This window comes from Castor canadensis, chromosome 2 (assembly GCF_047511655.1).
Source record: "Castor canadensis chromosome 2, mCasCan1.hap1v2, whole genome shotgun sequence".
NCBI lineage: Eukaryota > Metazoa > Chordata > Mammalia > Rodentia > Castoridae > Castor > Castor canadensis.
The window spans coordinates 180,095,117-180,117,945 of NC_133387.1; the positions used below are offsets into that span (position 1 = coordinate 180,095,117).

The 22,829-nt window shown below is 38.9% G+C and overlaps 1 long non-coding RNA gene across 2 annotated transcripts in view; it reads left to right on the forward strand.

The window, feature by feature from the left end:
• LOC141420886 (uncharacterized) overlaps positions 1-22,829 on the forward strand; it is a 133,959-nt gene that overhangs the window by 21,235 nt on the left and 89,895 nt on the right. Inside the window, exon 3 of one of the 2 annotated variants that reach the window (XR_012445591.1) lies at positions 836-1,250. The exons of the other annotated variant lie outside the window; for it this stretch is intronic. This is a non-coding gene — a long non-coding RNA (uncharacterized lncRNA). Of the gene's footprint in view, positions 1-835; positions 1,251-22,829 lie in introns of those variants that run through there. 2 annotated transcript variants of the gene reach the window in all.

Sequence of the window (22,829 nt, forward strand, 5' to 3'; positions counted from 1 at the left end):
CCTATGTTCTCTGTTTTCTGCAGTGTCCATTTTTCATTGTGTGCCTTAAATTTTTACTTCATTTCTACAAAGAATTTTTCAACTTTACTATAGTCTTAAATCCCCCAAGCTTATGTATCATCTCATTCTGTTGTCTTAACATCTCTTTTCTGGGTTCTTGCATTTCTAGCTTTGGGGTCACCCTTAATAGTTCCTTTCAATTTTATCTACTTTATGGTCACACTCTCCCTCTGTTCTGCTGCAGTGTTTTCTGATATTTTTTTGTCTGTTGTTTTTTAGATTTATGACAGATAAATTTATTTTTGTGTATAGTGTAAGGTAAGTTTCTTTCTTGCTTTTTTCTTTTGCATGTAAAAGCACATTTATTAAAAGTTCTTTCTTTTCTCCATTTAATTACCACTATAAAAGCACATTTATTAAAAGTTCTTTCTTTTCTCCATTTAATTACCTTAATAGCATTGTCAAAAATAATTGTCAGTAAATATGTGCCTATCTTTCTGGACTCTGTATCTATTATTATACCTCTACCATACTGTCATTGTAAGTGTATCTCTCTATTAAGTCCTAAATCAAACAGCAGCAGCATCCAGGCTTTTTCCTTGTTTTTGAGGTATGTTGGCTATTCTTGGTTCCTTGCATTTTTGAATTAATTTTAGAATAAGCTTTCTGATTTCCACAAAATGTACTGCTGGCATTTTTATTGGAACTGTGATCAATCTACAGATCAACCTGGGAAGACTGACCAATTTGAAACTTCTTGTCCATAAACATGGCACATCTCTTCATTTATGTGGGTTTATGACTTTCACTGATGAGTTTTAATGTTTTCTTTCAGATTTTTATTGGAGCGTCATTCTCTCCAGTGATTCCATTATCATTAATTACTGAATTACTGGAATTCTCCTGGACCTGTTGTTTGCAAGAGGTTCCTAGTCGGGAGCAGGGAGAGGGTAGGTAGTCTTCTAGCTGATGTAGAGACAGACTGCTTTCTACATATATGGTTGCTTGTTTTAGTCTTTACATAGGCAAGATTTTGTTTATGTTTATTCATTTTTAATCATGTTGGATCCAACCATTAGTGTTACTCTCCCAAGTTCTGACCTCATTTTGGCAAAGAATGGAGTGGGTCCCTCCCTTTCAGAGTACATTTTTGCTACTCTTTTCTGTAATTTCCCTCTCCTTGGCTACTCTTTATACATTTCTCTTCATGTTCCATTATAATCTCAGCATCTTTTGAAAGTTTTACATGTTATTTCAATCTACATAAAGTACAAGCTTGTATTCTATTCATGTTATACCATTTTATTAAAAATGATGATTTCAGGCTTTTTTTCTTTGTGGCTTTGTATGAAGAAAAGGAAAAGGGTGCTGAGTTGTTCAACCTCACTACTATAAAAAAGTCCTAATATTAATTTTTAAAAATCACATTTAAAACAATACAGTAAACATCCAGAACAAACAGAAAGTATGTTCTTTACATGATATAGAGTAATTATTTTATAATAGTCTCAAGGTACAACAAAAAGTAATTCTAAATTCCCACCTCCTAACTAAGAAATGTCTATTTCAAAAATATATTGTCTTTAGGTAGAAAGGCCTACATTGTTATAAAATATTAAAATTAAATCAATCTAAGAAATTAGCTAAAGTAGTTTCTTCAATATTTTAATTTTTGTTCTAATTTGTGACCTCAATTTGCTTAGATTTTAGGAATTTAGAATTTGGGTACTAGAAGAGATATTGGATTCAATTTTTCAAGAAATTGAAGTTAAGGTCTTCATGTCGATGCTACTTCTGAGTGGCAGAATCACTGAGTTGGATGACCAACTCAGCCCTGTGTTTCTTCACTGATATCTACAGGCTTCTTCACTATAGTGTTCATGAATTAGCAGAGATATTTTTCTTTGATTTAGATGTTGGAAGATAAATCTGAGTTGGATAAGGTGGATAACTTTTGTAAATAACAAAATCAGGACTAGAACCCAGGTCCACTCAAGGTGAAGAGTCAGTTATTGAAAGATCCACATATTAGGATAATTAATGGGAATCCCTATGTGGTTCTTGAACATATAGCACCATTTTGGGAGTACTATTTCAAAATATCTGCAATTGCTTTGGTTTTGAAATCCATGGAAACAAGGACCTAAGTCATGGCAGCATTGAGAATTACCCAAGAAACTGCATCATTGATAGCTATAGAAAGAACACTTTCCACTGGAGAGGCCCTGCTCAGAGAGTAGTTTATGCTTTAGTGTCTCTTCTTCCTTCAGTCTCTTCACCACCATCTTCAAATATCCCAGTCACACTAGACCATGAGCCTTGGTTGCTCACAAAAGCAGTTGCAACCAAAATGGAAGAAGATAAGACAAGGCAAGAGACATCAAATGAAGGCAGACAGGAGGAGAGAAGACTTAGGGGTCTTGGAGCTGAGAATTAAGAGAGACCTAGGGAACCAGAAACAGGAGATCAGCTGAATCTATATAAATTCTAGGCTAGGAAATCAGGAATCCTGCAGGCAAACCCAACATCTTCTGAGTAGAAAGAACTTGGAGACACAGTCCTGGGGAAACATTTTTCACAGACATATGTGTGTCTCTACACTTCTGTGAAAGAATCAAATTCCATAAGTTTACATTTTAATTACACACTGCTGAGGAGATTCCAAGATGGTGGCTAGAGGTAGGAAGCAGAAAGCTACCCTCCTATAGTGAAATCTTGGAGAGACACTGGAGACACACTTTGCAGGCATAATCACTGACAAAAGGCATAACTTTGACCCCTCCACATCTCCAGCCGGTGCAGAGAATCTCCACTTCACGTTAAACGGAGAAACGAGGAGGGCCCCCGGGGCCGCCAGTGGCCGGCGCCCATACGGCTTGGGAAGACGCGGACCAGGTGAACTTCGTGGTACCGCAGTAGCCCCACAGACAAGCCTGGGCCAGAGCAGCATAGCCCCCTGGACAGACTGACCTCCACCTGGGAAAAAAAAAAGAGAAACTGAGTAATAAGCAATAAGAATAGTTAAGACACTCTGGAAAGAGGGTGGGGCACACTGAGTGCTGAAGATTGGGGGAAGGGAACCCTTCCCCGGACTGTAAATAAACAAGCCGGGCAGGCCGGAGAGCCTCTGGCAGGAGCGGGGTGCGCGCCCAGCAACCAGGAGCAGGGAAGCTTGTGAGAGTGGAGGAGGGAGGAAAACAACACAGGAGAGGAGGGAAGACCCACTTCCCACGTGAACTGTAAACAAACATGGCAGCTGGCAGGAGCAGCAGCACCGCCCAGTAAGCAGGAGCAGGAAAGCTTCTGAAAGTGGCAGTGGGAGGAAAACTTCAGAGGAGGGGGGGAAGACCCACCTCCCACATGAACTGTAAATAAACATGCAGGCCTGACAACACGGGGGCAGTGTCACCTTTCCCAGTGCTTGGAAAGGGGAAAGCCTGTAGCAGAGGCTCCCATACAGGAGAACTCTGAGCAAACAAAGCCTATGCAAGCAGGTGAGTGCTAGCTCACCCCAGAGATCTGCATAAATAACGCAGCCAGCTACAGGCTGAGAGCAGCAGGCAGGCAAGCCACAGTTGCAGATACTACTCTCAGAGCTGTCTCCAGATGCTTTTTTTTCTTTTTCTCCCTACCTTTGATGAGAGAACAACCAAATTACACCTGCAAGCCGAAAAACTTACTGAAACTATATTGCATTTGAACTGGGGACACTTGGTGGGGCTTTCGTTTTTTTTTTTTTTTTGGGTGTGTGTGTGTATGTGTGTGTGAGTGTGTAGTTTTGTTCTACTTTATGCATCCCCTTTGATGAGACAACTACAGAACAACATAGGAGGCACCAACTCCAGGACTGGAGATTGAGACGGACACCCAAATTATTAAGACTGAAACTGCATTGCATATAACCTTGGAAGTTTTTTGGTTTTTTTTTTAATTTTCTATTTTTCATTTTATTTTAATTCATTTTTATATACAGATATTACTTTCATTTACTTATTTTTTATTTTTTTATCTTTGATTTTCAATCCTCTCTCTGTCTCTCTAATGTCTGTTCAGCTTACTGTTGATTAGTACACTAACACTCCCTGTTTATACCTTTGAAACTCTCTTGTCTGATACCTTGTTCTGCTTTCTCCCTCTTGTCTGTATATTTGTTTTCCCCTTTTCTTTAACTTCTTGCTTTCCATCTCAGCTCACTCTTCCATTCTCAATATTACCATTGTTATTATTACAAGCTAGAAAATACTTAATTACACACAGTACAGGGACAGTAAAAACACCAAGGACAATGACGGGAAGACAGAAAAAACAGGGAAACCAGTTTCCCCACAGCAAAAAATTAGTACAGGAACCAGAGGGGAATGAGGAAAACAGATAGTCAGATCCAGACTCCAACACAATGAAGATAAACTATGCCAAAGGACCCAATGAAGCTCACAAGAATAATTTAAAAGAAGACATACTACAAGTACTCAATGAGAATTTTAGAGATGATACTGGATAGGGTCAACCAAAATGTACAGGAGACACTCAAGAAATTCCAAGACAATAAAAATAGAGAATTTGAAAAAGCAAAAGAAGAAATAAAGGAAACCATAGAAGCACTGTATAAACACCAAAGTGAAAGAGAGAACACGATGAATAAATGGATAAATGAACTCAGGACAAAAATAGACAACAATAAAGAAGAAAACTGCCAGGATATGGAAAACCTCAGAAAAAAGAACGAAACAGAACTGCAAAACAAAACGGAAGGCCAATCCAGCAGAATAGAACAAACAGAAGACAGAATCTCAGAACTTGAAGATGAAATGGTAATTAAAGGAAAAACTGAAGAACTATTAATTAAACAACTCAAGACCTGTGAAAAGAAAATGCAAGAACTCACTGACTCCATCAAAAGACCAAACTTGAGAATCATGGGCATCGAAGAAGGAGAAGGGGTGCAAGCAAAGGGAATGCGTAATATATTCAACAAAATAATAACGGAAAATTTCCCAAATCTAGAGAAAGATATTCCCATACAAATGCAAGAGGCCTCCAGGACACCAAACAGACCAGATCAAAATAGAACTACTCCACGACATATCATCATTAAAACAACAAGTTCAGAAACTAAGGAAAGAATATTGAAGGCTGTAAGAGAGAAAAAACAAGTAACATACAAAGGTAAACCCATCAAAATCACAGCAGACTTCTCAACAGAAACATTAAAAGCAAGAAAAGCGTGGGGTGAGATCTTCCGGGCACTGATTGAAAATAACTTCAACCCCAGGATACTCTACCCAGCAAAGCTATCATTCAAAATAGATGGAGCAATAAAAGTCTTCCATGATAAGCAGAAACTAAAACAATATGTGACCACAAAGCCACCATTACAAAAGATTCTGCAAGGGATCCTGCACACAGAAAGTGACACCCAACTTAACCATGAAAAGGCAGGCAGCACCAAACCACAGGATAAGAAAAAGCAAGACAGTAGAGAGTAACATCAAGTTAGGTACACACAATCAAACCTTCAAACAACTAAGACAACTAAATGGCAGGAATCACCACATACCTATCAGTACTAACACTTAATGTTAATGGACTTAATTCACCCATCAAAAGACACCGTTTGACAAAATGGATTAAAAAAGAAGATCCAACAATTTGTTGCTTACAGGAGACTCATCTCACTGACAGAAATAAGCATATGCTTAGGATGAAAGGCTGGAAGAAGATTTACCAAGCCAATGGCCCCCGAAAACAAGCAGGAGTAGCAATACTTATCTCTGACAAAGTAGACTTCAAACCTACATTGATCAAATGAGATAAAGAAGGACATTCCATACTAATAAAAGGGGAAATAGACCAAAAGGAAATAATAATCATCAATCTGTACGCACCCAATGTCAACGCACCCAATTTCATCAAACATACCCTGGAAGACCTAAAAGCATATATAAACGCCAACACAGTGGTTGTGGGAGACTTTAACACTCCATTATCATCAATAGATAGGTCATCCAAACAAAAACTCAATAAAGAAATCCAAGATCTAAAATATGCAATAGATCAAGTGGACCTAGTAGATGTCTACAGAACATTTCATCCAACCTCTACACAATATACATTCTTCTCAGCAGCCCATGGAACCTTCTCCAAAATAGATCATATCCTAGGGCACAAAGCAAGTCTCAGCAAATATAAGAAAATAGAAATAATACCGTGCATACTATCTGACCACAATGCAGTAAAAGTAGAACTCAACAACAAAAGTAAAGACAAAAAACATGCAAACAGCTGGAAACTAAATAACTCATTACTTAATGAAGAATGGATCATCGATGCAATAAAAGAGGAAATTAAAAAGTTCCCAGAAGTCAATGAAAATGAAAACACAACCTACCGGAACCTATGGGACACAGCTAAGGCCATCTTCAGAGGAAAGTTTATAGCCATGAGTGCATATATTAAAAAGATTGAAAGATCCCAAATCAATGACCTAATGATACATCTCAAACTCCTAGAAAAGCAAGAACAAGCAAATCCCAAAACAAATAGAAGGAGAGAAATAATAAAAATAAGAGCTGAAATCAACAAAATACAAACCAAAAAAACCATACAAAGAATTAATGAAACAAAAAGTTGGTTCTTTGAAAAAATAAACAAGATCGATAGACCCCTGGCAAACCTGACTAAAATGAGGAGAGAAAAAAACCCAAATTAGTAGAATTAGGAATGCAAAAGGGGAGATAACAACAAACACCATGGAAGTCCAGGAAATCATCAGAGACTACTTTGAGAACCTATATTCAAATAAATTTGAAAATCTAAAAGAAATGGACAGATTTCTAGATACATAAGATCATCCAAAACTGAACCAAGAGGAAATTAATCACCTGAATAGACCTATAACACAAAATGAAATTGAAGCAGCAATCAAGAGTCTCCCCAAAAAGAAAAGTCCAGGACCTGATGGATTCTCTGCTGAATTCTATCAGACCTTTAAAGAAGAACTGATACCAACCCTCCTTAAACTGTTCCACGAAATAGAAAGGGAAGGAAAACTGCCAAACACATTTGATGAAGCCAGTATTACACTTATCCCAAAACCAGGCAAAGACACCTCCAAAAAGGAGAACTATAGGCCAATCTCCTTAATGAACATTGATGCAAAAATCCTCAACAAAATAATGGTAAACCGAATTCAGCAACACATCAAAAAGATTATTCACCACGACCAAGTAGGCTTCATCCCAGGGATGCAGGGGTGGTTCAACATACGAAAATCAATAAACGTAATAAACCACATTAAGAGAAGCAAAGACAAAAACCACTTGATCATCTCAATAGATGCAGAAAAAGCCTTTGATAAGATCCAACATCATTTCATGATAAAAGCTCTAAGAAAACTAGGAATAGAAGGAAAGTTCCTCAACATTATAAAAGCTATATATGACAAACCTACAGCCAGCATTATACTTAACGGAGAAAAATTAAAACCATTCCCTCTAAAATCAGGAACCAGACAAGGATGCCCACTATCTCCACTCCTATTCAACATAGTACTGGAATTCCTAGCCAGAGCAATTAGACAAGAAGAAGAAATAAAAGGAATACAAATATGTAAAGAAACTGTCAAAATATCCCTATTTGCAGACGACATGATCCTATACCTTAAAGACCCAAAAAACTCTACTCAGAAGCTTCTAGACATCATTAATAGCTATAGCAAGGTAGCATGATATAAAATCAACATAGAAAAATCATTAGCATTTCTATACACTAACAATGAGCAAACGGAAAAAGAATGTATGAAAACAATTCCATTTACAATAGCCTCAAAAAAAATCAAATACCTAGGTGTAAACCTAACAAAAGATGTGAACGACTTCTACAAGGAAAACTATACACTTCTGAAGAAAGAGATTGAGGAAGACTATAGAAAGTGGAGAGATCTCCCATGCTCATGGATTGGTAGAATCAACATAGTAAAAATGTCGATACTCCCAAAAGTAATCTACATGTTTAATGCAATTCCCATCAAAATTCCAATGACATTCATCAAAGAGATTGAAAAATCTACTGTTAAATTTATATGGAAACACAAGAGGCCACAAATAGCCAAGGCAATACTCAGTCAAAAGAACAATGCAGGAGGTATCACAATACCTGACTTCAAACTATATTACAAAGCAATAACAATAAAAACAGCATGGTACTGACACAAAAACAGACATGAAGACCAGCGGAACAGAATAGAGGATCCAGATATGAAGCCACACAACTATAAGCAACTTATCTTTGACAAAGGAGCTAAAAATATACGATGGAGAAATAGCAGCCTCTTCAACAAAAACTGCTGGGAAAACTGGTTAGCAGTCTGCAAAAAACTGAAACTAGATCCATGTATATCACCCTATACCAAGATTAACTCAAAATGGATCAAGGATCTTAATATCAGACCCCAAACTCTTAAGTTGATACAAGAAAGAGTAGGAAATACTCTGGAGTTAGTAGGTATAGGTAAGAACTTTCTCAATGAAACCCCAGCAGCACAGCAACTAAGAGATAGCATAGATAAATGGGACCTCATAAAACTAAAAAGCTTCTGTTCATCAAAAGAAATGGTCTCTAAACTGAAGAGAACACCCACAGAGTGGGAGAAAATATTTGCCAACTATACATCAGACAAAGGACTGATAACCAGAATATACAGGGAACTTAAAAAACTAAATTCTCCCAAAACTAATGAACCAATAAAGAAATGGGCACGTGAACTAAACAGAGCTTTCTCAAAAGAAGAAATTCAAATGGCCAGAAAAAACATGGAAAAATGCTCACCATCTCTAGCAATAAAGGAAATGCAAATTAAAACCACGCTAAGATTCCACCTCACCCCTCTTAGAATAGCCATCATCAGCAACACCACCAACAACAGGTGTTGGCGAGGATGCGGGGAAAAAGGAACCCTCTTACACTGTTGGTGGGAATGTAGACTAGTACAACCACTCTGGAAAAAAATTTGGAGGCTACTTAAAAAGCTGGACATCGATCTACCATTTGATCCAGCAATACCACTCTTGGGGATATACCCAAAAGACTGTTACTCCAGAGGCACCTGCACATCCATGTTTATTGCGGCACTATTCACAATAGCCAAGTTATGGAAACAGCCAAGATGCCCCACCACTGACGAATGGATTAAGAAAATGTGGTATCTATACACAATGGAATTCTATGCAGCCATGAAGAAGAACGAAATGTTATCATTCGCTGGTAAATGGATGGAATTGGAGAACATCATTCTGAGTGAGGTTAGCCTGGCCCAAAAGACCAAAAATCATATGTTCTCCCTCATATGTGGACATTAGATCAAGGGCAAACACAACAAGGGGATTGGACTTTGAGCACATGATAAAAGCTTTAGCACACAAGGGAGGGGTGAGGATAGGTAAGACACCTAAAAAACTAGCTAGCATTTGTTGCCCTTAATGCAGAGAAACTAAAGCAGATAACTTAAAGCAACTGAGGCCAATAGGAAAAGGGGAACAGGTACTAGAGAAAAGGTTAATCAAAAGAATTAACCTAGAAGGTAACACCACGCACAGGAAATCAATGTGAGCCAATGCCCTGTATAGCTATCCTTATCTCAACCAGCAAAAGCCCTTGTTCCTTCCTATTATTGCTTATACTCTCTCTACAACAAAATTAGAGATAAGGGCAAAATAGTTTCTGCTGGGTATTGAGGAGGGGGGAGAGGGAAGGGGCGGAGTGGGTGGTAAGGGAGGGGGTGGGGGCAGGGAGGAGAAATGAACCAAGCCTTGTATGCACATATGAATAATAAAAGAAAAATGAAAAAAAAAAAAAAAAGAAAGAACTTGGAACTTAGGTAGTTCTGAATTTCAAGGAAAACCCAGCCTGGTGCCTATGGGTGAAGGGCCACCATTTGGCACAACTCCTGAAAGTACCATTTTTAATTTAATTTAATTACTTTATTTATTTATTGTTGTCTACCATAAAGAGCAGGTCAACAATGATAGAAAGTTGGCCATTTGTCTTAAAAGGTTAAAGGTGACAGATGGTATGTAAATCTCTCCGAGTGATTTCTATTATCTAACATGTTCATAAGGCAAGTACTGGAACATACATGAAGGCTTTGCCTTCTCAGGATAGTTTTCTGTTAGTGGAAATGAAAGCAGGGCTCACTTCCCATGGGGGAAATGTGGGAAGGGGTGACTTGGGGGAAATTTCTAGGCTCCTTGACCCCCCCACTCGGTGGTTAATGTACTGCCTAGGAGCCTGGGTACCATCCCTGCTAATCACAGAGTTTGGGGAAGAGCACCCCTCTTAGCTCCTCAGTTCAATACACATGCCTTTAATTTGATGTTTTCTTAAATTTAGCTCCAAGACTGTCATCAGCCATTTTTTCCTCTTTCCTTTAACACTGACCACCTTGTTCCCTTTTATATGGTGAATAGAGCCAGGCAGTGTGCATTGAAATCCAAAGTCCTTTGTGTTGCTTGAGAAATCTGAGGCCGGGGCCTTTTTGTTTCCCTTGCCTCTACCGCCTGCGACCTGCCAACTCCTTTTGGCTCTCTTGGGCTTTCGTCATGTCCCATATCCATTGCTACGCTTTTCTTTTATTTGTGGGATGCTCCGGATGGGCACTGCAGCACAATGACGCTGGCTTTGGGTCACCCTCTGACCTGGGGCACACAAGTCCAGTAATATTTCACCAGGTCCAGTTGATGTTGCATTTGCTGCTCATAAAGGAATCAATCAATTTTTTTTTTCTTCAGACTGCTATTCTAAACTCCCAAGATCTTTTTTGGGATTTCAGTCTGCTTCTTTGAATGCTCTTTTTTTCCTGCTTCTTTTCCTTGTTAGATATTATGATTCTCAGGTACCCACTTTACTAATTACCTCCAATGCTGGCACCTGACAGCAGGTGGCCACAGTTCTGTTAATTATGTCCCCAGGCTTAGGAATTCTCCTTTAATGACATCCAATCATCTACCTCTGACTCTTGGGCTGCCAGCAGGTTGTAGGCACCACAAATTTTGTTCTCTGAGTTCTTAAAATCTATTCTTCTGGCCTAGCACCTCGGGATCATGTGCTATGGCTTCAAGGTATATGATGGAATTGACGAGTACTCAATTTCTTTTATAGCAACTGGTGGCGTCACAGCCCTTGTAGGTTCAGCCAGTACAGCATTAATTTATCAGTCCAAAAGACCGGCTCAGGCAAGTGTTAGCCTGAGATCTGCAGTGGATTATGGCCCTTCTCTTGTCTCCCTCAATCCTCAGGGCCCCATAAACTGTCTTTTAGTCCAAACAGAGATTACAGCTTTCCATAGAGATTCAAATGAAGAAAGTAGAAGGAACCATGGTTAATTCCTTCAAATGGAGGTTAAGAAAGACTATGATAGAGCATATGATAGGCCTGGTTGGCAGACCAATAGGTTCTAATCATTTATAATATTCCTGAATATTCATGCCATGAATGACCAGGCCTCTGTTTTTCATCCATAAAATGGGGGAAATATCCATTCTGCTCTTGTTTGAAGTGTGGCCAAGAGAATTAATTGTGCAGTATTTCAAGAAGGCTCAGTTTTCCATGAAGGCAGGTGCTCTGTGCAAATGTGTGTGCGCACAAAGATATGTAGATATATAGATAATCCCGCATTGAGTACTTCAAGATACCGAAAGAGAATTGGTTGAGCAGGGAGCTTTGGTCAATTTGTAGGTAGTTTAAAGCCATTGTGATGGATGTAGGAGAAGAGATCAATGGAGAAATATCAATAGGGATTTCACTGTAAATACAATATGCTGAAGTCTAACTGGCCATCAAAAATACTGCATTTCTATAATGTGGGTAAATCAAAAGAGCAAAATAAGATCTCTGTCTATAAGTAATGAATTTAAAATAAAACCTCACAATTGATGAGGTGAATATGGGAGAGAGGGATAGATAAAATTGGTTTTGGTTAAGGTCAGAGTATCTGATACGGATACAATTACAATCACAATTTTTAATGTGTGTCCTTGTGATTGCAATTGATCCTCATAACACCACCCCTTTAGGATACCTAGGGTAAGTTCCCTTTTTCTATTAGAGGTATTACTTGGGATCAAATGATGCATATGTGGGAATGTTCAGATGTAATCCCAAGTCATTTGTCTTGAGTGAGTTCACATCTTACTATTTCACATTTTCTCCAAGAATTAGGTACTGTCTCGAGACCTCAGTTATGTTCTCACATTCTCTCCTGACTCTCAGAGAATCCTCATTTCATTGGTTTCTCTCCAATGACTTGGTACCCCAGGCCCATTGAATGCTGGTCTCTGTAAACAAAGCCTTCCTCTTGAGTCAGCAAACTCCCCAGGGCTGCCCTGAATGGTGATATATAATTTGGCTCTGGCGGGTCTCCAAATCTTCTCTACAACTGACTCTACCTGAGCAACTTCTGATAGTCCAGTCAAAGGGAAGCCTACAGAAGGAGGGAGATAAGGAAATAATTTGGGATCTGCTTAAACAAACAGACACTACCATTTATAGCAACTATGTAGTTTCCCTTCCTGAATGCAGCCAGCCCTGGGTCGAAATAATTCAGTTTCTTGCTGAACTCACTGATTATTTGTCCACCATTCACTCTCTCACTGATAAAATAAGTCTCAAGAGGGATTTTTAATTTGCATTTGATTTTGCTGGGTCTTCTCTTTCATGCTTTCCCTCTCTAATTATTGAACTCTGCATTCGCTCTCTTTCTTAGGTTGTTTGTAATCTTTGCAATCAATTAATTCTGGTATATTTGGGAGCTTTGACTCTCACAGGTCAGGATGCTGTTAGATATGCAGTTGTATAAATATCCTACATTCTGACAATGGCATCCATTTCTTTGTACTGGGTTTAAACCTAGGAAAAAATGATTACTGTCTTAGATCCTCCCCCTCATCCTTCCTATCCTGATGGTGTAATTTTCCCTGACCATTTGGACACTGAAAAAGGGTAGCAGTGGAAAGGATTTATTGCTTTTCCTTGATAAGTGTGAATACATTGTGTCATTAGATGAGATCTGGACTCATACAACAGACTCTCCAGCTTGGCTCTGTTCTCTGCTCTTCAGACAACAAAAGATGACAGGTTGTAAGTTCCAGCATCAGAAGAGAGCAACTGGCTTCTGTTGGCAACCTGACTTGTCAACTGGCAGCTCCAAGAAACAGGCTTCCTGGGTCATCTAAGGACAGGCAGGGGCTGACTAGTTTGGAAGTAGAAGCAGACGCAAAGAAAGGGTTGCAATCAATTTCCTAGCACTGTAATCCCCGAGGCCCCTTTCTCTGCATACAGTCCTCCTTTCCAGAGCCCAGGCCCAACTCTCTGGCCAGCCTGGCACTAGGATCGAACTGTAAGAAATATAGTAAGAAGCACCAGCATTTCTCGAATCTGCTTCATGAAAAAGGACCCCAGAACAGCCACTGTGACTACAGACATTGACTGCTCAGTAAATGTCAGTCTTTCCTCTGCACCAAACCTAGCCAACTGTGGTCACCTGATACCAGTAAGAAATAATGTGTCACCTACTTGATTTCTTTCTAATGAAAGACTTATTTTAAATTCAGCATTCTAAATACAGTGACAGATTAGGTCATACATACGGATTGATTCTTTTTAATAAATGTGTTTCAAATAAGCATTTTTAGAATAATTTTAGATTTACAGGAAAATTACAAAGACAGTACAGAATTCCCATATACCCATCAAGCTTCTAAGAACTCAGCTTTAATTCTTGGCTAATTTTAGACTAATGCTTTAAATAGGACCAAGCCAGACTTTTAGGCCTGTCTAATTTGAGGCATCATTTCATCTACTTATAGCTGGGATCCTTAACTTATACACAGTGTCACAGTCCTGCCTTGATCTCTAGGATAAGCCTGAGGAGAATAATTTAAGCAGATTTGGTGCCATATTCTGGCCACTGGCCACAAGTTTCCCTTATGGACAGCCCCAGATTTGAGCAGCTGCACAGTGGGCATCTACATTGGGAGGATAGGTCCCTTTGAACCTCCATCAGGATGCCTGGACCAAGAACCATGTGCTTACCTCCTGGATGATGGTGAAGTTGTAGGAGAAGCTAGGAACATCTACAGTCTCTGAATGGGTTTCACTATCCTCATTCATAATATTACTTATTAGGTGGCATTCTGAGAAAAGCTTTCTGCATTTGTAAGAAATTGGTTCCTGGGGATTATCAAGGAAGCAGGAGTGGGTCAGAACTGGTAAATGCCTAGGTTCCCTAAGAGCTTCCAATACAACGAGGCCCCTCAAGCAAAAGGTCAACTTCAGAATCTGTATAAGGAAACAAGTGTGTGTGATCCATATCCAGTAAGAAAAAAAATCAAGACAAAAATGTGTAAGTGTAAGGAGAGCACCCAAAAATATAAAAGGCTCATTGATGTTTCTAAATTATTCATTGTGCTGAATTAACTGAGTGATGATAAGATAAATGATTAGTGATGAATATTGTTCTAAAGGCCACAAATGTGGAAGAAGTACCATGTTAACTGTACCATGGATCTTTTGTCAGCTGCCAGTTTTTGAGGCTGATCTATGTGTGTCCCCTGAAAATTAGGGAAAACAATATGGGTTGCTTTTGTATCTCCTACCTACAAATATTCATTGGAAAACTCTTAAGTTTCCAGTAGTGGGTCAGATGTTCTAATGGGGCTCTCAAGCCACCTTAAATAGGAGGAAGCTCCCAGAGAACTATTTGCTTGTTTCTTTGAGACAGAGTTTTGTTATGTAGTTCAGGCTGGACTTGAACTCACAATTCTTCTTCCTCCACCTCCCCAGAGAGGATTTTTTTTAATATCCCAATTTTTTCATATTTTTATTAAATTGATTATACAAAAGTGTTTTATTGCGATATTTCCACATATGCATATAATATAGTTTGATCAAATCCATCCTCTCTATTACTCTTTCCTTTTTTTTTATTGTTTTATTATTCATATGTGCATACAAGGCTTGGGTCATTTCTCCCCCCTCCTTTTTTTTTAAAGAATTTTTTAAAGTAATACAAATGAGTGATTGCCTGGCATCCAGCTATTTAAGGACTGCAGCAATGACTACCTTTGTCTTGTTAACAGAGATGCTCAGAGCTCGATAACTCACCCTATCTTGGAACGAGTTCACATGAGGAGAAAATACAGGGACAGAGCAGACCCTGGTTACAAGGGGGCCCACTGAGGTGCAGATAGCAGGAGAGGGCTGGAAACTGCAATGAAGCTTGAGGACCATATGCAAGAGTATCCTTCCTAGAGTACAAGTTTTCCCCCCAGTATGGAAAGCATAAACATTATTGATCCTAAAAAGTATCTGCAATCTTGTGCCCTAAGAATAAGAAAAGATGATCTCATTTGACCTTTTTTAATTTTTATTGAGGAAATTATAGTTGTATATACTTATGGGGTACAAGATAGTATTATGATTTTTTACTACAATGTGGAATGATTAAGCCAAGCTAATTATTATCTGATCCCTTCAACATCCCTATAAAGAACTAATATTAACATGTTTTCTTTTCAAAAAGGAAAAGCAGAAACTTCATCTATTTACTAAGTAAATATCTACTGAATACCTACTATGTCCCACCACCTACGAGGTGATAAAGTCAAGATGTGATCTTTGCTCAGACATAGCTGTCCTGCAGGAAGAACAGTAGTACCCTAATGCCCCTCTCCCCGTGGGGATCTCACTGAAATCCAAAGTAGACATATGACTTGCTTTGACTAATGTATAACAAAGTTCAAATAGAAATTATCTTTGCTACCTGGAGGCAAAAGTTTGGAGAACCACTGTGTGGTTTTGGTTTGGTTTGGTTTGGTGATACTGGGGTTTGAACTCAGGGCCTCTTACTTGCTAGCTGCTCTACTTGAGTCATGTCCCTAACACCACCGTGTGGTTTTGCATTGCTTTCTTTCCCTTTGCTGCAAGAATGGAGTGTCTCAGATAGAGACTACTGTCTCTACCTGTATGGAGGAAATCCCAGCCTCTCTGCCAGTGGGAGCAAGACAAGAATGAGAGGTAAACCCTTTGTTGCCATAGACCACAAAGACTTGGGAACTGTTTGTTATTGCAGCATAACCTTCTGAGATCTGATTAGTACAATGGGTATATTTTGTGTACAGGCGGGAATAAAAGGTAAGTTTTTAGACAGTCTTTGATTGTCTAAGTTGCTGATATTTTTATTGACCCATGTAAAGTTATTGTGTACTCCACACACCTCTACTTTTCCACATCTGTTTAGTCTACCCCTCTTCAATTGGTCTGTTCACAAAAGATGCTGGTTCTGGGTACACTTCACAAAACATGAATGGATTTCCATGCAGACTCATGAATATGCCAAACAATTTCTCAAACATTCATGTTTGGATTAAGTCCAAAGCATGATTTGCTCCAAGCTCCTTGTGCCCTAATTTTAAATCTGTATAGATCTTCAGAAAAATGGAATCCATATGTTTCTCATTTATTTATGCTTATATCATCAAAATATGGTTTGAATGAATCACTTGATGTTTCAAGATCTTGAAATCATGTTTTTCTTCCCAAGTTAAGGTAGCCTCCTTTCCTATGGTCTGCACCTCAAAGGAAGAAATTACGTTTATCCTTTTAGGTTGTGATTAGATTTCTAGCTCAAGCTTCTTTGCACTCTTGTCCTCAATTAAAAGTCCTCCAAATGTATCCTCCATTTTTATCACCACAATCTTCCAAATTAAACCACAATGTGCGGCCATGTGAAAGAGTTGTATTTTCTTTAAGAAAACGAGACACTAAAGCCAAGGAGTTCAGCATTTTCTTAGACACTTACTCTTTTCACTAACACTTAATCCTTTTTTTTTTTTTTTGCCATCACATCAACCTCAGTGTTTCATATCTTTTTTCTAGCTGATAAGAAATGTAATTTTGGAATCTTGCTTCCCTAATAGTAGTAAAACATTAAACATTTTTAGCATGTCATAACTAGCCCTTTCTCCCTCACCCTCACTTATTTTTTTAATCTCTCTCCTGTAATACCAAAACACTGGTAACTCCCCAAACATGACCTGTTGCTGCTCCTCACAAGTGCTGTGCTCACTCACTGGATGGTTTCTTTCCCTGAGTTCACCAAAGGCTTTCTGATGAGAGGTTTCCTATTCTCTGAGCCCATGCAGTTCTTACCTTATCTCCAGTGTTCCCACCTGGCCATATGCATTCCCTTCATAAGCATTTATCTCTTGGCATTATAGTTATTTATATGCAGAGTAATTTCCAATAGGAAAAGTCTTATTTTTCCTTGTTTCTGTCTCAACAGATAAGAAGTCTCCAATCACTGATAACTGGTTGAGTAAACTATTAAATTTATACATGGCTAAATGAGATCTCATAGTTTTTACCATATCTTTACTATGTGGGTCCTACATAGATTTTTTACCATATCCTCAGTGTACCTATACTATTACTGTATCTATGATATAAATATAGATATAGATATGTAGATATATAGATATATAGATATCAGACTGGGTAGGTGGGAATCAAAGTTTCAGGTATAATACAAATGCCACAACTGCCACTTTTTTCAAATTAGTTTTTAAAAATCCAACAAAGAATACTGTTGCAGAAGTGAATGCAAAGAGAGAAGAGAAACAGCCAGTCACCTAGAGAATTCAGATGCTATAGAGGCAGTCTGGAGAAGACCAGCAGTCTATCCTCCACAGCTCCCACATCTACAGTGTTCCACACTAATTATGCTTTTAGAACTTTCCAGGGCTGCTTTCTCCCTACTTTCCTAGACCTTGTTGATAACCCAGTTTAAGTCTCTGAAAGTACTGAATTTTAGATAATTGAACTAAAGGCATAGTTTCTAGGGGAAGGCAAAGGCAGAGGAAGAACAGGTAGTTTTTTGTAAATAACTTTTCACATATACATACTATGTGTGTGAGTGTGTATGTGTGCTGTGTGTGCATTTAATACAGGTGGGATGTACATGCAATGATTTATTGTATTTGCATGTTGTATATGTGTACAGATGTGGCCATGTTCATTTAACTTTGGATATGACTGCATTTTCAGGTCAATTCAAATCCAACTTCCTAATTACCATGTTGCCCTAAAGGAAAATTCTAGATTTACATTGTGTGGAAGACAAAAAAGAATTTAACGGATTAGCCATCCATTATTGCAGTAATAAGAAGCACTACAAAAGCTGAGTGTGTTCTGGCCTTTGTGTTTTGAGTAGCAGAAAGAGGAAATTGATGATTTTAAAAAAGAAATGAGAAGTTAAGCAAGTAAATCAAACAAAAATGCATGTGTCTTCTCTTGAAACAATGGAAGACTCAATTAAAATTTCCCTTCCCCACCTCTCCTTCTCTCAAAGCTTTGAGAGCCTCTTGCAGATTTTTTGTCTGTTTTGTTAAACCCATGGATTGATGAGCAATGGGGGTGGGGGCCGGGGATAAACTTACTGGGTGTTTGAGCATCAGAAAATGTTGACTCACATGAAAACTATGAGCACTGAGAAAGATGAAACAGAGATTCTTATCTCCTAAAGAGTTTTATAGTTATCAATGCCCAGAGTGAGCTGGTGAACTGGAGTGGGTGACCTTAATAAATATAACTGTGTATGGGCTCATTGTACCATGAAATTAAATTTTAAATCTGAATTGATGAACAAAAATGCTGGTTTGATATTTTTGAACAATAGTTTAATAGTTTTGTAACTCTTTCCTTTCCATGAGAATTGATCTGAATTTGGGTCTGTGCAAGGAAGTTCTTCTATTCTAAAAGACTGCAGCTGAATGCTACCACTAACTTCTGAGTGTTCAGTGTTTCTGGGATAATAACTGATCACCATAGGATGGGGGTGGTCTCCATATCTTCATCCGTTTGCTCCCCCTCATGCCGTTGGTCCTCCTGTAAGACCCTATCACCTTAGTGCCTCCAACTCTGTCTCATGCTCGGTCCCCCTCGTCTCTTCTCAATTCAGGTCTGTCTTTGCAAGTCCATATAAATGTTTTTTCCCTTCCTTTTTCATAAGAAAGATTTTTTAAAAAAGGTCTGCATTTGCTTCCTCCGCATTTCCATGACCCTTGTCTCACATCAAGTAATTTAGCTTCCGAGACAATCACTTAACTAAACCGCCAAAGCCAGTGGCCTCCTTTCAGCCTTCTCCTCCTTGCTTCCTCCTGCCATCAGACATTGTTAGCTGTTCCTTTCTTCTTGGGTATCTCCTATCTCTGGTTTCAAGGACAAAGGCACCTACATTTTTGTTGACCATTTTTTCCTATTTGTTATGTTTTCTCATGTGTTCCTTGAATTTCCATTTTTGTCCCTGATCTTACTTTCTCTGCCTGTTTCTTGTGACTTCATCAGTCTCAAGCTTTCTTGTGGTTTGAACTATCACAGTTTCTGAAGATCCCTTATCTATGACCTCTATCTGAGGTCATACTTCTATTTGCCTTCTTGACATTTTCACAGGATGTCCTCCTCAGAATAAGTATGACTAAAACCCCAAAGCATAATCCACTTCCCCATACCAGCAACTCATTCTGACCCTACTAAGGAAAGAACAAGATATGTGGAAGTACAATCCAGAAAATTCCAAGCTCTGAGCAGTGAAGAGGTAGATGAGGGTGGGGTGTGTGTATGCAGGAACTTACCATACTAGCCCCTTTTGAGGGTATTTTAGGAGCATTTTCTGTTTCTGTCTACTTACTTACTATTCATTCCCTCACTCACTCATCCATTCATTTATCCATTCATCTATCCATGCCTCCTTTCTGTGCCTCATCTTTCAAAAATCGTTAATTATGCAAATGACTTGTGTCAGGAGCAGGAATACAAATATAAGCAAGACATAATCCTAGACTTTAACAAACTTCATAGGAATATCCATTAAACTCTATGGTATCTGTGCCATGATAGAAACACTCAAAATTTGGAACACCTTGTAGGAGACGGTCAGTCCTACTGGGGATAGATAAATCAATATGTCTCCAGAATACATGGCACTGTACACATCTAAAAGGATGAATTGGTCTTCATCACATACACAGGTTCATGATGCTGGATGAGCAAAGGCACTGAAGTCTGAAACAGCTTGGTGTCCCTACTAAGCAGAGGGTGGAAGACAGGACAGGTCTTCCTTTCACCATGCTTAGGAATGGGGAGTTCTAGCCTGTTGCCCTTGGGGAGTTCCTAAGAGCTTGGGGTGGTAGATTTCCCACCAAGCAACATATTAATTACCTAGGGCTACTGCAATGAAGTCCCACGAATCCTGTAGCTTAAAACAAGAGAAATTTCTTCTCTCATAGTTTCAGAGGTTAGAAGTCAAAAGAAGGGCCATGGTCTTTCTTTAGTCTTTAGGGGAGGATCCTACCTTGCCACTTCCAGTCCTGATAACCCAGGCATTCCTTGGCTTGTGGCAGCCCACAACTCTAATCTGTCTCCCTCTTCATATGTTATTGTCTCTCTCACTATCCTTAGGTCTCTTCTTATTTTTCTCCCTTGCTGTCTCTGGGTCACTTCTCTCTCATCATGATTGATTAGGCCATTCATGCTAATGGCCTTAACTAGATCATGTTTGCAATGACCCTGCAAACAAATAAGAAATAAGATCATTTTACAGGTACTTAGGTCTAAGACTTCAAGATATGTTTGTGGAGGACACAATTCAACCCATATCAGGAAGATGTGATTTTTATCTTCTCTTTGGGCCCCTACTACCTCCAGCCTGCGCAATTGGAGCATCTTCTGTCTAGAGTAGGCTCTGTCCTATGCAAAGCACAACTTGGATTGTTTCCTCTTGGATCATTGTAAACAGTTTGTGGTTTCAAATAGAACTTTATTAAACACTAAGGAGACCAAAGGGAAAGCATGGTGAAAATGTCATCTGTATAACAAAAGTCCAGTTCCAAAACACAGATGCATTTGTCTTCTGTCCTATTTAAAAGAGAAAAAAGGGTTTACTTGGTTTCTGAATCTCTTTCTACTGTTCACTCTAAGGTTAGCACCACCATTGTTATTTCTTCCACCACCAAGATTGCAACTCTTATCAGCAGCAGCATAGCTAGCAGCGGGTATATATTAAGGAGATATCTTGTGCCAGTCACCAGGCTAGTCACTTTACTTATCACATTTCATTTAAGCCTCATCTAAATAAATGAATAAAATTGATGAGGGGTTCATTTTTAGCTGCCATGCTGGGTAACCAGAGTCATACCTACAAAGAAGTTCTTGGCCGACTCTCTGTAGCTCACACCAAACACTCACTGGACACACTCAGGCTCTTCTCCTTTCTTCTCTCTTGTGTCTTCTCTCATTCTTAGCTCCTTTGCCTAATAAAGTACTTTGTTGGAATGGAATAGTCTTCCCCATGGTCAAGACTGTTAGAATCCTCTAGAACAGAACATTCTGTGGAGAAAGGTGAGGTGATGTGTGTTGACCTGACCTGCTGCTAAATATAGAACAAAGAAAAATTAATAGATGAGATTCATATGTGTTTTGCTCCTGGTCTGTCTCTTACATTAAAAGCTTTGGAGAGAGAGGAATCAATGGATTCTCTGTGCATGGTCTAGGTTTTCATTGAGCTCATTTCTAATAAAATTTGATGTGTCAAGTCATCGTTGGGTAAAAAGTAAAACAATCAACCAGTTCTGGATTTAGTGTAACACTGCCAGTGTAAGGGATTTCAGAGGCGCCATGCTAAGTTGGCCCCTCTAGGACCTACCCATGCCTACCAACTCTATTCTGCCATTCTTCAGAGAAATTATATTTAGGAAAGAAGACAGTCCCATTCTTTAGATGATAAAGAATAGGATGACATTTCATTATTATCAGAAATACTTATGAAGCATGAACCGTGTTCTATATGCATTCACTCATGTGTTACATGTCTCGTGAGAATCTTATAGGAATTATTATACTCATTTTTGGATGAATATGTTGAGGTTTTGTCAGATGGGCAACTTATCCCATGTTATACAGTGAATTTAAGTGGCAGTGCTGAATTTCCAAGCCAGAGTGAGCTAACTCCTCTGTCTTGCTTAGCTCTGCCGGTTGGTATAGAGCTGCATAGACTTTTTTTCTATTCAAAATCTAAGGATGCTGTTTCCTGTCAATAAATCTATATTGTGTCTTCCTTTCCTCTTTGTGTGAAGTTGCCATCCCAGACACCACACACTGCTTACAGATTTAGACTCTGCCTGTTCTGTTTAACGTGTTCAAGAATCTCTCAACTCCGTCCCGCCTCAATTAGTCTGTGCTTTTTGTGTCTCTCTCTAGTTTAACCTGAAGTCAAAATGTTGACTCCAGCCTCATCTCTGGGTTCAGAGGATCACACAGCCTTGCTTCCTCATACTCTGCAGCTTCCCATGTATATACCATGCACACCACAGAGTCATTTCTCCTGCCTCATTCATCACATGCCCCTTTCTGACATAGACAAAGAGAATAATGAGGGGTCTATGCAGCAGTGTTAATGAGAAATCAGAAAGCAGACATTTTAGGGAAAAACCATAGTGAAAAAGAATTGTGAGCAACTTTATCCTGGAGATAGTGATTTTACTTTCAAGGATCATGGTTTCTCAAATTTGAAGAAGTCAAAACTTGTCTGTACTGGTGTGTGTGTGTGTGTGCACTTGCCTATGTGTGCAATTATTTATTTGAACATGGAAGTGGAATCTTTAGAGAAGCAATTTCAGGCAAAACCCCATAGCTCTCTCTTCCTAAATTCAAAGGTGTAGTACAGCTTCTGCAAATTGGCCTATTGTCCTCTGTCACTTCAATGTTCAACACCATCCTTGGTG